Here is a 16,714-nt window from a genome sequence, read left to right on the forward strand (position 1 = left end):
ATCGCCTTTTATACCTGTGGCATTTTAGGGGCCTCTCCCAAGTCACACTGGGGCCTGAGTCAAGGACACAGACTCCCGAGAAGCAAAGCACGTTTACCTCTTCCCAAGTCACCAGCAAGTCTGATGGACTCATCCTCACGCACAAAACTTCCTGGTCACTACACGTGAGAAGCTCTCCAATTTCATAGCATACCCCTTTCTTCTTTGAACAATAAAAATCTATTTTCAGTAAGTTTGGCTATAATCAAACGATCCTGGTGCTCCATGTCAGGATCCTTAAAATGAGATTCTTTCTACAATCATCCTCATAATGACCTGGCTCGTGCCTAAGATGGTAAACTCGAGGACACCAAAAACCTAGAAGCAGCAAAAGCACAAGATGAGAAATGAGACAGTGGAAGGACATGGGCTGAATATAAATTACATACGTAACTTTATATTTTCCTATTGCACAAATCTCAGATTGAAGCAAACTTTAAATACTATTCACAGTTTATATAAAGATTTGTAACACAGGGAATTCTCTGGCAGTCCAGTGGTTAGGACTGCTTTTCACTGCTAAGGGCATGGATTCGATCCCTGGTCGGGGAACTAGGATCCCACAAGCCATGCAGTGCAGGGGGATAAAAAAAAAATTATAATACAGAACAGTTCAATTTTTAGGCCTTCTTACAACATCCATTTTCACAAGAAACCATGCTCTACTGATCAACTTGGTGGTTAAAAAAACAATTGATGATACTTAGTGAACTTCCCCTAAACTCAGCACTGTGGGAAAGACAAAGAGATAACGCATGGGCTGCCTTCTATGGAGCTTACAATCTAGTTCAGGAAACAAGACCAAGAGAGAAAATAACTGAACACTGAAAGTCAGCATTTAATTAAACATTAATAAAGCTGGCCAATACTGCAGCATTTCCAAAGAAAGGACGGTCAAATGGGTCAAGGAAACACTTTAGACAGTGAAGGACCTAAACTCAACCTTCAAGTGAGTGGAGAGACTGTACAGAAAGGGAAAGATAGCCAGATACAGTGTGTGTGCACACACGTTTCCTTAGACAGGCATACATGTGTACATGCATGCACATGTGCATGGATGCGCATCTGTGTGAAGGCTGAGACACAAAGGAATAAAGAGAATTAAAACCGACCAAAGTGGGCATCCCTGGTGGCCCAGTGGTGGAGAATCCACCAACCAACGAAGGAAACACAGGTTGGATCCTTGATTTGGGAGGATCCCCCAAGCCGTGCTGAGGAGCAGCTGTGCTCACGCGGCACCCCTGCAGAGCCGTCCTCCAGCCATGGAGCCCAACCACTAGAGGTCCTGAGCCTCACACCCGAGGGCGCACGCTCCAAGAGCGGCCACCACACCGCAGCTGGAGAGTGGCCCCTGCTCGCTGCAACCAGAGAAGAGAAAGCCCCAGCAGCAGCGAAGACTCAGCATACCCAAAACAAAAATGAATGAATGAATGAATGAATAAACAAAAACCAATGACCAGAGTAAGTTTGGAGACAGTTAACAGGCTGACCAGAGCTAAGAGTTGACAACAGCAAACAGTAGAAAATGTGAACCAAAGCAAAACCAAATTATGGAGAGTCTTGAAAGTCAGGCAGTGGAATGCAGGCTTGATTTGGAAAGAAGAAGTGGAAAGTTCCTGGAGGTTTTCAAATCCGGTTGCAGCAATACTGTGTGGTCCCCAAGATTACGAAGCCCAAAGCAAGGGGGTCAGGTAACTACCATCTAAAAATGATGAGGACAGTTTAAACAAACATCCCATAGCTTGACTTCTACACTGATATTAATAACTTCTAGCCACTGATGTGTATACTATCCTCCTTAAATTCTTCATTAATTACGTGTAACAGAGATCCTCCACAATGGTTTATAAATCACCCAGGGTATAGGAAAATCATGAAAAACAGGCAAAAATTACTTCACTAGTTTACATCAAGTTTTTATTCTTTGCCTAAGGATTAAAAGAAGGCAGAAATAGAAAAATGAGATTTAAAAAAAGATATGACTCATTATCATACAACCTTTCTTACAAGTTAATCAACTGAACCTCAAAAGTGTCCTATATCCATTTGGACACTACAGAAACTTTGAAATATATGAACTTGCTGCATCTGTGGATGACTGCATATTGCTGCTTATAGTATTAAGTATCTTGAAAAGATGATGCTGATTCAGTTATTTAGTGAGGAAGGATATGACATCCATGACTGATGAAAGTTTCTTAGTCATTTAATAGAGACTTCTGGCACCAACTTTCAGTGAATCTTTACTTTCTTCCAGGACAATGTTTAGAAGAAAGAAGTTCCTGTAAAAATGTCTATTTGCATTAAACTTGGCTCTTTGTTAGATGCCTTTTCTGCTTTGTGGCTTTGCTTGACTCTTCAGAAGTTCAAGAATTCAAAGTTGCTTTAGTAGATGTAGTGGGCACTTACTAGATTTTAAAAAATACTTTAGCATGAAGACACACTTAGAAATTTTACAACAGCACAATAAGGTCCACTTATATCATAATTTGTCGGTAATATCTAGTGTCTAATAAATGCCTTACAATTTACAAAACAAGACATAATCATATCACGCGTGCTAAGTCGCTTCAGTCAAGTCCGACTCTTTGCAACACTATGGACTGTAGCCCACCAAGCTCCTCTGCCCATGGGCTTCTCCAGGTAAGAATACTCGAGTGGGTTGCCATGCCCTCCTACAGGGTATCTTCCCTACCCAGGGATCAAACCCACATCTCTTACATTTCCTGCACTGGCAGGCAGGTTCTTTACCACTGGTGCCACCTGGGAAGCCCAACGTATACATACTGCTTGATTCTTAAACATCTTTACAACCACTGATGCTGCTGTACAGACAAAAAACCATGATATATCCTCAAGGAATTAAGAAAGAGATAGTAACAAATTAGAAAAAAATTAAGAAAATAATAGCTACGGGTACCAGCCTTCATATTAAAGTACTTTGCTGTATCTGTAATTTAATCGTCATGTCAGTAACAACCATGACTTCAGAGACCAACCAAATAAGGGCAAGGACTTTGTCATGGTCACCACCAAACCCCCACAGCTTACCCAGATGGTCATGAACAATATTTGTCAAAGAAATACTCAAGATGCTCAGAGACAGTATGAGTACATGTCTGACCTCAGCTCACACTCATTCATTCGCTCATCCATTCAACAAATATCCCCTGAGTACCTCCAACATGTCAGACTCTGTTCTAGGTGGCAGGAATACAGGAAAAAACAGACCATTTCTGCCTTCATAGGGTTTCGAATCTAGTGATCTTGATGATCCCCCTCAAAAAATTCTGCTTTAAAAATGTGGGATTGTCAGGCAATATGGCTGTCTTACAACCCATAAACAGAAGCCCTGCCCCTCTCCTTCACATCTAACTCCCAGCTACCGCCAAACCCCTGACAACTGGACACAGAAAATGTGACCTCTCTAAGTGGAAGAGCTGTGGGATAACTTCTTACCTTTCAGACAGTCTATAGGTACATAAGGAGAGGGGAAGGGAAAATTTGAGGTGAAAACAGATACAGCTAAATCCAATGGCCAACTTCTTACAGGTAAACCTCAAGGCTACTATTTCCCTTTAATTTTTAATTTGACTTTTGAGTTAATTGAAATTTAACAACTGAAAGGCTTATAGAGAAGGGGATGGCAACCCACTCCAGTGTTCTTGCCTGGAGAATCCCCATGGACAGAGGAGTCTGGTGAGCTGTAGTCCATGGGGTTGCAAAGAGTCAGACTCGACTGAGCGACTAACAAAAGGTTTATTGGGGAGTTTTTTTTTTTTAAAACCATTCCCTTCACAAACATAAACACTTCAAGAAGAAGATTACATTCCCCCTGTATTGTCTTCTCCTATATACTAGGTAGCCTTCAGAAGTCATATTAGTACTATCTACATTCTTTTATTTATTTCACAAGGACTCACGAGGGACCTACCTGCTAGACACCGGTGGGTAAGAGTGGACAGGAAAGAGACAAGTAGCTAAGACACTATGGACAATCAGTCTATCAGCTGAGACCAAAGATGCAGCAGAAGTAGATACAAAACTTATTTTCCCATGTTATTCAGTAATTATTTGCTGGGGGGACATTCCAGATAGAAGGAGCTAAGGTAAATCTAAAAGCTTAAATCACTGAATAAAGATGAAATGGGAATTTAATGAAAACAAACTTTTTCCTAAAAGCACGCAGGATCTGGCATCAGAAGACCTGTGTTCAAACCCTAGTACTGCCATTTAATAACTTTCTTTCCTTGGGTAAGTCAACCTCTGTGACCTTTCTTTCATCATCTTAAAAGTTGTACCTACTAAAATTTTACTTTGTAAACCACCAGGCGCTCTAAAACTTTTAAAGAATATCGATACACCAAAAAAAAGAATGCATATCAAAATTTGAGACCAACATATTAGCTTATCATTTCATATTGAAGGCCAGTTTTTTATGACCTACAAAAATTTCACAAAAAGTAAACACAATTTCATATTTTCTCTAACTGTGATCCATACAATCCATATAATACAAAACAAGCCTGTGACATGCCTAGAATTGACAAGTGACAAAAGTTTAATGAAACAGGCTTACACTTAACGTGTCCCCCTAATGGGAAATTAGAGCGGCAACTGTACATCTGCGTCTCTGTTCCTCTCATCGTGGTTTAACTGACAGGAAGCAGAGAACAAGATATGGCATACAAACATCAAGTACTTCCTGCCTTCTCTGCTACATCTTTATGTCTTGTTTTATAAATAGTCCAATCATCTATATGAAAATGTATCAAAGCCTGGTGCCAGAAGCATAAAGATGTAATTGGTAAAGACTGTTAATGAAAACAGAACAAATAAAAAGGTATTCTGAGGTGGGGATCTAAGTTCATTTCACACATGAAGACTCATTATTAATAGTTTTCTCGAGAAGTATTTTTAGGAGTAAACACCTTACAAATTAAGACTTGAAAATCACAATGACGGACTACAAAATGAAATGTCTGAACAACAGAACAGCCCTCAAACTATTTTACCCAACCGCTTAGATAAATAACATTTGACCACCTAGATAGAAGACCTTCCCATTCAGCTTTTACCTCTCATAAAAGATAACCACCACTCAAAACAGAAACAAAAATCCTTCCAACAGGCAACTCAAAACAGCAGTATGGATAGCTTGCCTCTTGGATCCCTGGCCATTTTTGCCATGGCTTCTGGTAAGCACTTTTTCCAGGTCGCCATTCGTGTCCCCCCTGCCAATCACACGATCTCTACCCACTTGTTCTCTTCTCAGAATATCCAAAACTTGGCTCATATCATTTATTCACATATGTTCACCCATCAACTATAAACAAACCAAACAGAACTCCATTCCTAATAGGTCAAGTCTTGCTGTTTTAAGTAAGTCATTTAAGAGAATTTAATATACACATAAAAATCAACTTTAAGCTCAGTAAGTAACATTTCTTAAAATGAGTATCCTGGATAACAACTGCGTTTTTATTCAGTATTTTTCAATGAAAATATACTTTTCAGCAGTGTAAGAGCCTAGCGCCTTCCCAGCATATCTGTAGTATATCTCTGCTCTTGCTTGTCAGTGTATTGCCCTCAACTGTCCCAGTGTCTAGGGAACACATGCTCCCTGAGCCTTAAGGGAAGTGTCCGTTTCCTTACATATTAGCTCCCTTCCCACAGCCTGTGGCTCTGATGCTCTGTCAAACCACCCCGTGTGAGGGTGCTCAGTCACATCCAACTTTTTGCCACACTGTGGACTATAGCCGCGCAGGCTCCTCTGTCCGTAGGATTTCCAAGGCGACAATACTGGAGGGGTTGCCATTTCCTATTCTAGGGACTCTTCCCGACTGCAGAGATCAAACCTGAGTCTCCTGCATCTCCTGCATTGGCAGGAAGATTCTTTACCACTGTGCCACCTGGGATGCCCTCGAACCACTCTAAATGGTGAGAAAAGTCTCAGGACGTCTGCAGAGAGCCTAGTGTGTACCACCTTCTTGACAATCATTTGCTAACAAAGGCAGGCAACTGTTTTATTCTACCAAGTGCAGATGAACAGTACATCTTCCTTTCAGTTTATTTCTAAGACTAACAGGTTATAAATTATCCCATAACAACCACATATCTGTCTCTGGTCCATAGACAAAAGGATCAAATATAACATCCAGTTTTAACAGTTCAGACCATAAAGTATTTTGAATAAACAAATAACTTACACAAATCTTCTGTTTCCAAATACAAATTGTCTTAACTGTCTCTGAAACTAAAACACATATAACTTTAATTCTGATTAATTCTAATTTAAATCTAAAATCTTCACATTCTTCTTCTTCATGGTTTAATATATATGTGTGTTTTGTGTGGTATATGTTAAACTTTATATAAATAGTATGATACTGTATATATTCTTCCAGCATACTTTAACAAGCTTCTTTAAGACATAAAATTCTGAATAAATACAAAGGTTACTTGGAAAGGAATTTTAAACATTCGCGAGGACTTAGTGCTTAGAAAAATATTATTACCAAAGAAAGATAAGTCATGATTATTTGGCTTCCACTGTAACAAAGAGAAATATCTTAGATACACAAAGCAGCCCATCTTCAACGATGCCTCTCACAACATGTTCTGACCTTCTGCAGAACAAAGGTAGCTCACCTTAAGAATGTCCTGTGCAGAGATCTTAACAAGCTCAGGGGTCTAACCCCAGCAGTCTCTTTCTAACTTGCGTGAAAGGTGCAGTCTACACACCACCACCAACACTGCATTGGTTCCATCAGTATGGCTATGTTCTAAATTGCAGTAAGAAAATCTCCGGCTGCTGTATTCCCCAGCATCAAGAATACTACAGGCAATAAACAATTGTTGAATGAATCAGTAAATTATATAGGAGGAAAACTGGAGCCTATTATACAGAGTGAAGTAAGCCAGAAAGAAAAACACCAATACAGTACACTAATGCATATATATGGAATTTAGAAAGATGGTAACAGTAACCCTGTATACGAGAGAGCAAAAGAGACACTGATGTATAGAACAGTCTTTTGGACTCTGTGGGAGAGGGCGAGGGTGGGATGATTTGGGAGAATGGCATTGAAATATGTACAATATCATATATGAAACGAGTCGCCAGTCCAGGTTCGATGCACGATACTGGATGCTTGGGGCTAGTGCACTGGGACGACCCAGAGGGATGGTATGGGGAGGGAGGAGGGAGGAGGGTTCGGGATGGGGAACACATATATGCCTGTGGCGGATTCGTTTCGATGTATGGCAGAACCAATACAATATTGTAAAGTTAAAAAAAAAAAAAAATCCAGGAGACCCCTGAATTGCATGACTTATGAGAACCCTTCCAATTACATAAATCCTATGACTTCTACTTCCATTTGCTCCTCTGTGTTCCTGCTACTACAAATAGAGACGCCGTGGAAAACAGCTCAAAAAAGAGAGCCAGGGCAATTTGATATTTTGAGAACTTAATGAAAACTTTGATTTCTTTCTTCCCCCACTATGGACACATATAAAAGTTGTGTTTACCCAGGTCTTGCATTTCTTTGATAATAAACCACTATGTGTTCATTCCCAATTAAAAATAGAGAGCGCGTGCACACGCCAGGGGATGACTTTGAAAGAAAGGTCCATGTTTCACTTTTTATAGCAAATCCCACATTTACATTATTGAATTTTGGAAATCTTATATAAAGATTCCATATCAAGTTTATAACTAAAGATGCAAGATTTACTATCATCATAAGTAAGAATTTTAAGGAAACAAGATGAAACACATATCAGGAAGCAAGACGGAACACTAATTATGGCAATAAATCTGGTTAGATGTAAAAGTCTAATTCAAGGTATGTGCCAGTTAAAAGTTTATCAGTATATTGGTTATACCCCAATACAAAATAAAAAGTTTAAAGTTTGGGGGGGGGGGGAAGTTTATCAATGTCAATTAACACTATACCAATTATGTTTTAAGAATCTTTGTTCTAAAATGCATTTTTGAAAAATATTTGAAAGTGATGATTCTAAAGGCTAAATTATTTCTAACAAACTATTATCTCCAACTGGTTAATGGATGTCAACTGGAAATTATCATTTACTCATCAGAAGTATGCCTAGAGCGATCTTGTTAGTTATAGGGGACAGATACAGTCTTATGTCTTATGTATAACTTAATTCTGAATCTAGCTCATCTCCTTCATTGAAATGATGATTTTTTTAAACTGATGTAGAGTTTACTCACCACTTCTTTTTTAAAAATCAACTTCTGGTCCTCATCAACTTAAATATTATTTCTCAGTTATATATAAATGTGGAGGGAAAATAATCTACCCCTTACATAGCACAATTTACTATGAAGTAGCTCAACCAAAGAAAGAATACAATGACATGCCCATCACCCAGCTTTATATTAACATTTCCATAATTTGTTTCAGACTCTTAAGAATAAAAAAGTCAAATATAAATATGCATATATCCCTCTCCAATCTCTTCTGACCATTCTAAAATTGCTGTTGCCCAACTGCCTATATTTTTATAACTTTACTTCATATGCATCAATGATAGTATTGTTTTTATGTATGTAATAGGGATTTTAATGTATCTATCACAAAATTTTTACTCAAAATTGTTTGAAATAAACTCTAGTTAATAAATGGGAGGCATGCTAAACTGCTGAGTGATTAGTGGTCAAATGTACTAATGCCCACAACTTATTTTAAAGACATCACCTGCCCACTTTTTAGGGTCCTAGCTTCCCTGGTGGCTCAGCAATGAAGAATCTGCCTACAATGCAGGAGATACAGGAGACTGAGGTTCAATCCCTGGGTCAGGAAGATCCCCTGGAGAAGGGAATGGCAACCCACTCTGGTATTCTTGCCTGGAGAATCCCATGGACAGAGCGGCCTGGCAGGCTACAGTCCACGGGGTTGCAAAGAGTCGGACACGACTGAAGCAACCGAGCACACGCTAGAAGGTTTGAGCCCCCAGGGCAAACCACCATGACAAGAGGCTGAAGGGGCAAGAAGGCATCGATGGCATCTCTTCCTAGGAAAGACAATGAGAAACGCTAGATTATCTTTAATTTGCATTCTCCCCATACACGTTGTAAACTCTTCACATACCTCAGTGTGATGATTTAATAAAGAACTCTTGCACGTATGTTCCAAGAATTACATCAAGAGTGTTCCCAAACTGGACATACTCTACCGCCATCAACAAGATGGTAAATACGTTCCAGCACAGACAGACAATGCAGTACTATACTGCAATTAAAACCAATTAAGATAAATCTCATAGAGTTAAATGAAAGAAACAAGTCACTACAGAGTACACATGGTATGATCCATTTCAGTAAAATCCAAAGGGGTAAAGCTATAAAGAAAGGGTTATCACTAAAACCAGAATACTAGTTATTTTTAAGGAAAAACAAACATGGGCAGAGTTGGGGATTTTTATCTTAATAAACATGCTCTATTTCTTAACCTAGGCTGTTGTGACATGGGTAAACACTATGTAATAACATTTAAACTGTATATGTTTTATACATTATCCTACACTCACATTTCATAGTTTTAAAGAAAAAAGGATAATGAATGGCTTTACTACAACACACAGGTTACATTTAGTATTTTTTAATATAAATCTATATATTTTCATTGGAGGCTAATTACTTTACAATATTGTATTGGTTTTGCCATACATCAACATGAATCTGCCACAGGTGTACACGTGTTCCCCACCCTGAATTTTGATACAAAAGATGCACAGAAACTAACAGTTATTAAATCAACAGCTCATTTTAATTGTTTACAGGACTGTTTTCTAAAACACAGAAACTAACCAATTTTCTTTCATTTAATCTCTAAAACCATACCATACAACTCTGCACAAATACAATGACCACTGTATTATTGACCATCTACCACATAGATTATGACCTCTATGTGACTTGACATCACTTAAAGTCACACTGGTTCCTGCTACCTTGAAGAACTTCTATTCTATAGGATAGAAGATGGGGAAAAGATAGATCTAAGAAAATACAAATTTGAAAAATCAAGAAATCAAAAACTTGTATAAGTGGCTGCCTCTAGGCAGCAGGACTGAGATGGGTAAGGGGTAGAGGAGAGACGCTGCTTTTCACTAAAGGCTTTTTATTCGATTTTTAAAAATGTGCAACACTTTGATAGTTTTTTAATATAAAAATTATTAAATCAATCTTCATAAATCTAGAAGGCATTCATATTGTTTACACTTGTGCTTTTTTTTTTTTTTTTTGATGCTAGCAATCAATCTCAAGCTACAAAATATGGAGACAAAAAAGAGCTGATATCTTGCTATGCTATGCTAATTTGCTTCAGTCATGTTCAACTCTGCGACCCAATGGATTTAGCCCACCAGGATCCTCTGTCCATGGGATTCTCCAGGCAAGAATACTAGAGTGGGATGCCATGCCCTCTTCCAGGGGATCTTCCTGACCCAGGGATAGAACCTGCATCTCTTAAGTCTCCTCCATTGGCAGGCGGGTTCTTTACCACTAGCGCTACCTGGGAAGCCCCTGATCCCTTGCCACGCAGCATTAACAGGCAAACGAAAAGGCCTCTGAATTCCAACAGGGGTAAATGAACGAAGGTGAAAAGACAAGTTTAGGAAGAGTTTTCTGATGATGACAGTGGGGTTATTAATTCAGATACTTATTACTGGAAGAGAAGGAATAAAAAATGTTTCTGCACAGAAATTTATACAACCAAAGCTCAGCTGCCTAATTTATCCCCTCTACCAACAAAGCAAACTGCACAGGAACTATTTTTTTCAAAAAGGGTGGATACCTATACATTTATAGTATAGATCACCAGCCGCTTTTACTCTAGTACACAGATCAACTGACAAGACACAAAGATAGAGGTGACAAATAACTCTCCCATTAGGAGCTCCTCTTTACTAATGGGAGAAAGATTGCTCAGAGAGTTGAAAACTGCCCAAATCAATTAGGTTGACTCAATGATATTACTAATTTAATTCTTACCATTTAAAGGAAGCAGCTCCTAAGCAAAGGAGCAAAATATTCTGACCAACTGATGGAGGCAAAATTACATTCAGACCACTCAACTGATGGGACTCTTCTTCTCATTTAAGAGTCTGTGCAGTCTAGACAATATGTCATGCAAAGCCTACAAATATGCAATCCATTATGCAGTTAAATGTCCAAAGAAATTTCAAAAACCATATTCAAGTATTACATGGCAAAAAAAAAAAAAAAGTTACTCCCTCCCAGACTCAAACAATAACAAATAATCACAGTGTCTCCGAGGAAAGAAGAGTTTTCAAAGACTGTAAATGTTACCCCACATCAGGAAGGGACCTTTTTTTTTTTTTGCCCTACCCCAGGGAAAAGGGAATGGAGAGTTACCATGAGGCACCAAAGGGAACTAAAAAAAAAAAACAGCCAAATACTAACATTGGGAGAGTGATGGTTCACTGAGAGATAAAGAGGCTAATTAAACCTGAAAAACAAACACAATTAGATTAATTATATAATGTGGTCAAGATGGCTGTCAGTGGACAGCCAGAGGAAGAAAAGTAGAATTAGAGAAGAGGACACAGAAGAGCGACAATGTTGAAAGACAAAGCCCAGCAGAAAACCAATAGAGAAAGGGAGCACTGCGCAGGGAGCTGAGGCTAGGTAAGTCCTCGTCATTCTTCTTATTAATACTTCCTAGAGCCTGTGGGTTTCCAAATGCCACTGTTCCTTAAAAATTCAGACATTAAAATGCTAAGTAACTGATTAATCACTCTTCACAGCTCTTAAACCTGCAAACTCTCTTTCTGAGAAAGTCATCTAGGGTACTCATTAAAATTGCAGATGGATAAGCCAAACCCCAGGGCCTAATAAACCAAAATCTCTAAGTTGAAACCAGGTGATTCTCTGTTACAACAAAGGTCAAAAATTACTACTTTAAATGCAGCATATTACCAGGCAGGTGTTAATTATCTCTGTGGTTACAATGTGTACACATCCAAGACTAAGCTAAGGGCCACACGTCCCTTACAGGTCTGCGGCCACTACAGCAGGGCCTGCCCAGCCGAGCAGCAAGGCCTTCATGCCGCAAATGCAATAGTAACGGCCTGTACACGTGTGCCTGATACTCTGTCCAAGGTTGAAAAAGATGGAGAAACAGAGTACAACACCTCTGCCCTCTAAGAATTTACATTCTTATTCTTTTTGTAAATTTCGTTTAAATGTTTGGTTTAATGTTGGTTTAATGTGTTGGTTTCTGCCATACGATACTGCGAATTATTGTATAATTATACAGCCACAACTATCCATGCATCCCCTCCTCCCCAGCCGCCCCCACCCCCCCCCCCCATTCGTCAGGCCGGTGGAGCGCCCCAGGCTCCCTGTGCTACCCGGCACCTTCCACCAGCTCTCCACCTTACCCGATAGTGTGCGTGCGCTGAGGCCACTCTCTCCATCTGCCCCACTCTCTCCCTCCCCTGCTGTGTCCGCAAGTCCATTCTCTACATCGGGGTCTCCATTTCCTCTCCGCAAATAGTTTCATCAATACCGTTTTTCTAGATTCCATATATCTGTGTTAATATGCTATATTTGTTTCTCGTATACATTCTTACTCTCACTGAAGATACTCTTCCAAACCTGTACAAATAAAGGCTACTCATTCTTCAATACTCCTCAAGACTCATAGACCCTTCATGCTCATTTGAAGTCTCGGTCACCCGTCACCTCTAGGCAAGCAATCTGAACTAAAATTTAATAACTCTGTGGTTTTGTTTCATTCTTTATTTATTTCACCTATGTTACCACACCCTATTTTCTCAGTAAGACTCTAAGTTTGTGAGACTAGAGCCCAGATTTTGTAGACTTGTGTGCCCTGTTTATTGTTGAGGACAATGATGACCACCACATTGTGGAAAATTTGATAGTAAACTAGGTTAGGGGACTCAGAAATTTAAGAGATTCAACAGTCATATGAAAAGCAATTTAAAAATCCAGATTTCAGACCTAAAGAAAGACAGATCTAAGGTAAATTTCAACCACCACAATAAAACATATCAAAAAGTTAATAGACAAAGATTCTGTATTCCCCAGACAGTTCTAAGAATCAAGAGCCCGGTATGTGAAGTAAACTTTCAAAGAAGAAGGTACAACAAATGGAATGAGATTATTACTTATGGGAAGGTTAAATTCAAAATTATACTTATGTTAGAGTTTAGAGGCCTCCAGGTTTTGCAAACATATGCAGTTTTACACACACTTTAATAGAACAAGGCATCATATGAAACAGTATTTGTCCTACCAAAAGAAGATGAGGTAAGATTAAAGTGGAAATAAATCTGTCTTCGTATCTAGGAGTTCAAAGCAAATTCCCATCTTCCTTAGGCCCATCTTAAACAGGTAATGTCACAACGCTTCAACTATGAAAAAATTCTAATAGTGAGAAAAAAGCTGCTGTAGAAATTAAACAAATGCCTCGTCCTCTCTCTGATGAAAAAGGAAACTAGTCTGAACAAATTTTCAAAATCATTAGTTAACTCATTTGGCCATACCTTATCACCAAAATCATCACCAAGGAACTTGATGTAAGATTTTATTCACTCCTGAGGCAACATAGACCATTTCAAACAAAGCATCATTTGTTGGTGGGGGCTCAACTGAGCAGCTGCAGTCTGGAAGGCCTGCAGTCCAGCACGACCTAACCTTGAGCAAGTCACAAGACCTCTCTGGGCCACGGTCTCAACTTTAAAAGTGAGCAGCTGAACGATCTTCAATCTTTTAACGCGAAGTTCTTCAAACTGGTCATTCTAAGTTTAATTCTGATGACTCACTTTAACTTCTATTCAACTTTATGAAAGGAAAAGGGTGGGAAGGGGACTACATAATAAGTCATACTGGTTTGCCTTTGCTTCTGTGTGTTTTTTTTTTCCCCTCCCTCTCCTTGAAGCCCCACTTCAGTCTTCTCCGCATAACAAGAAACCAAAATATACGATTCGTATTTATCTTTATTTAAACTGCAATGGTGTCTTAATTTTAATATACTAAATTCTTCTACTTTGATAAATGAAATCTTAATTATTTGCTCATTTGTGCACCCCTTGATTTTTCTCTGTGGGTCACTGGCCTTAAAAACTCAATAAAAAGAAAGAAAGGCAAAAGTTTCATTAAATTTTTCACACAGAACAGACCAGAAGTAAATACAGCTTCTGCTTACTCAAAAGCTGACTAAACCGGCAATATGCAAACAAAGATGATAGCAAATGGCTCAGAGCTAAACTGGTAAAATGTCTGCTTATGCCTGTCAATTGAGATCTGATAACAGGAACAATCTTTTCAAAGAGTAAGAAATAATAATTGACCGCCTTTCTATCTTCCCTTTCATCTGACAGGCCTTCAGTCACTTATAAAAGTTATTAACAGCGAATCCTCGAGCTAGCTAAATATCATCACAGTCAACAATAAATGACTTGCCAAGTTTGAGTTCTGAAAACCGTATTTGGAAGCACTGCATATTCAAACTTTACTTTCATTCAGATTTTAGTTTCACAAAATAACTTTTTAAGCAATATACTGCTGCATCCAGTTTCTCAGAGCACCTAGAATTTGAAGGGACAGCATTATATACACTTGACAAAATCTCCTAATTTCCATAATGAGAACTATTTCAGGAAAGGACTAAATAATCTGTTCTTAGTTTTTAATTTTTAATTCAAAACAAGCAAATTTTAAGAACAGTTGTATAGATGGAAGGTCAACATTCCAAATCAAAATACTGCATTTCCTCAGAAACTAGTTATGCTTCTAAGGTTGCTACTCTGAACAAATTTCTAGTGTGAATTATAAAACTTTATTATTTTTTCCTAACTGCAAATGAATCATTCTAGCCTTTCTTCCTCTTTAATAATCACTTTTACTTGTTATCTAAATGACCGTGCATTTTATCCAAACTTACATTCGGTTTCAAAATTAAATGTTTAGTATAAACTTCATTAACTTTAAAGAAACAAAAAAAATATTACAAAGAATATTACAGTCAGTGAGCAACACCTATGACTGAGTTGTCTACAAACTTCCCCTTAACTAAAATGCTAAAACAAAACCATTGCCCTTCAACTTCTTCCTTAACACTCAAATCACACATGAATAATACAGTTTGCTTAATTGTAATTTACAGGGCACCCTTACAAATATAGTCACATTTTTAAAAATTAGAATTTGACCTCGTTTCCTTTGTGGTATTAAAAAAAAAAAAATCAAGAAAAGTCTCCTTTATTCTCAAGTCACACAGAGGGGAAAAAGAAATCACAGAAAATAAAAAAACTGCTTCATCAAGAAGATCTCAAAGTTTCCAGAATCTGAATGCTTTGTTTCCCCCTAGTAGGAAAGTGCAATCAGGCATGGGACCACGACACACATTTTCCCAGAGAGTTAAAGATCACATTCAGCCATGTTCTCCGACAGGTAAGAAGCACCCTCCCCGTTCACCAGCCCAGGAAACAGCCAGAAGCAGACACGCAAAATCTTAATGTGTTACCTTCCAATATTCTCGTTCTCCTTAGACACTGTCCTTTGGGCTGGAAAGTAAAAAGCTATCCGGCAAGTTTTGTGCTGTTAAAATGGCTCCTGTAGATTGGGGAAGTGGTGTCTGTGCTTCAGCTTATGAGTCATACGTGAAACTGAGTGTTTCTGAGGGAGGCACGCCCATGTTGCTGCGGACCCAGTTACTCTGCTAGGTCAAACATGCAAATCCACAGGTAAAAACGGGGCAGAGAGACAGCACAGGGGGAGAGGCAGAGCCAAGCAGCCAGACCTCCCTTGATTAAACTATTACTCAGCCCAGGTTAATTATCATGATTTAAAATTCACAATAAAACAGAGTCAGAATCTGTAAGGAAGCAAAACGAAAAACCTGCATGCTGTTTAAAAAAAAAATACAAATTGCAACTTTTAAAAGTTACTTTAATATAGCAACTAAATACAAAGATGAAAGGGAAAAAAAGGAGGGGAGGGGATGGAAGGGAGACAGCAAGCTTTCTGCCTTTGAATGTAACAATGGCCTGGGAAGCCTAACCTGGCTACTCATTAACTCTTATATAAAAGGTGTATATTGCTATGTAATCTGGAAAAGCCAGCACACTGCAATACCAGATGCAGATTTATAAGTTCGCTAAACAGATAAAATCCACTAGAAAATTCAAAGTTCAGTGGAAAAATAAGCGTGAACTACTAATCTGGTTTTCAGACTAAAAAAAGTAAACTTGGGGTTAGAAAGGAACTAAAGCCCAATACAGCAAAATGATTTTAAATAAAACTGCAAGCCTGATGAAACCCTATTTGAATCAGATTATCAATACGATCGTGGTTCATAACTCTACTACTCCCAAGTGGTAGCCACAGTTCTCCTGACCTTTCAAACAGAACTGTCCACAAATAAAAGCCAACCATGGTATGCCCTGGAGAGCCCCAGGGTGTCAACATGTGGCCAGTGAAGTTTTGCTCTCCAAGTCCCTGTCCATCTGACAAGGTGCCCAAGCAGCTGAAACTGCAGTCACTACAGATATTCACCCTGTCCCTGGCTGCGCATATATTAATTTCTTCTAAGAGCTTAAATTGATCAGAATGGCTTGAAAGCATTAAGCACTTCCAAAAGTACTTTAAAAG

The 16,714-nt window shown here is 38.7% G+C and overlaps 1 protein-coding gene across 7 annotated transcripts in view; it reads right to left on the reverse strand.

Moving 5' to 3' along the window:
- The window catches only part of ELF1 (E74 like ETS transcription factor 1), a 117,036-nt gene that overhangs the window by 64,537 nt on the left and 35,785 nt on the right, over positions 1–16,714 (reverse strand). Inside the window, exon 1 of one of the 7 annotated variants that reach the window (XM_055541948.1) lies at positions 15,588–15,849. The exons of the other annotated variants lie outside the window; for them this stretch is intronic. The gene's annotated coding sequence lies outside the window, so the exon portion shown is untranslated. Of the gene's footprint in view, positions 1–15,587; positions 15,850–16,714 lie in introns of those variants that run through there. 7 annotated transcript variants of the gene reach the window in all.

Source organism: Bubalus kerabau, chromosome 12 (genome assembly GCF_029407905.1).
Source record: "Bubalus kerabau isolate K-KA32 ecotype Philippines breed swamp buffalo chromosome 12, PCC_UOA_SB_1v2, whole genome shotgun sequence".
Classification (NCBI taxonomy): domain Eukaryota; kingdom Metazoa; phylum Chordata; class Mammalia; order Artiodactyla; family Bovidae; genus Bubalus; species Bubalus kerabau.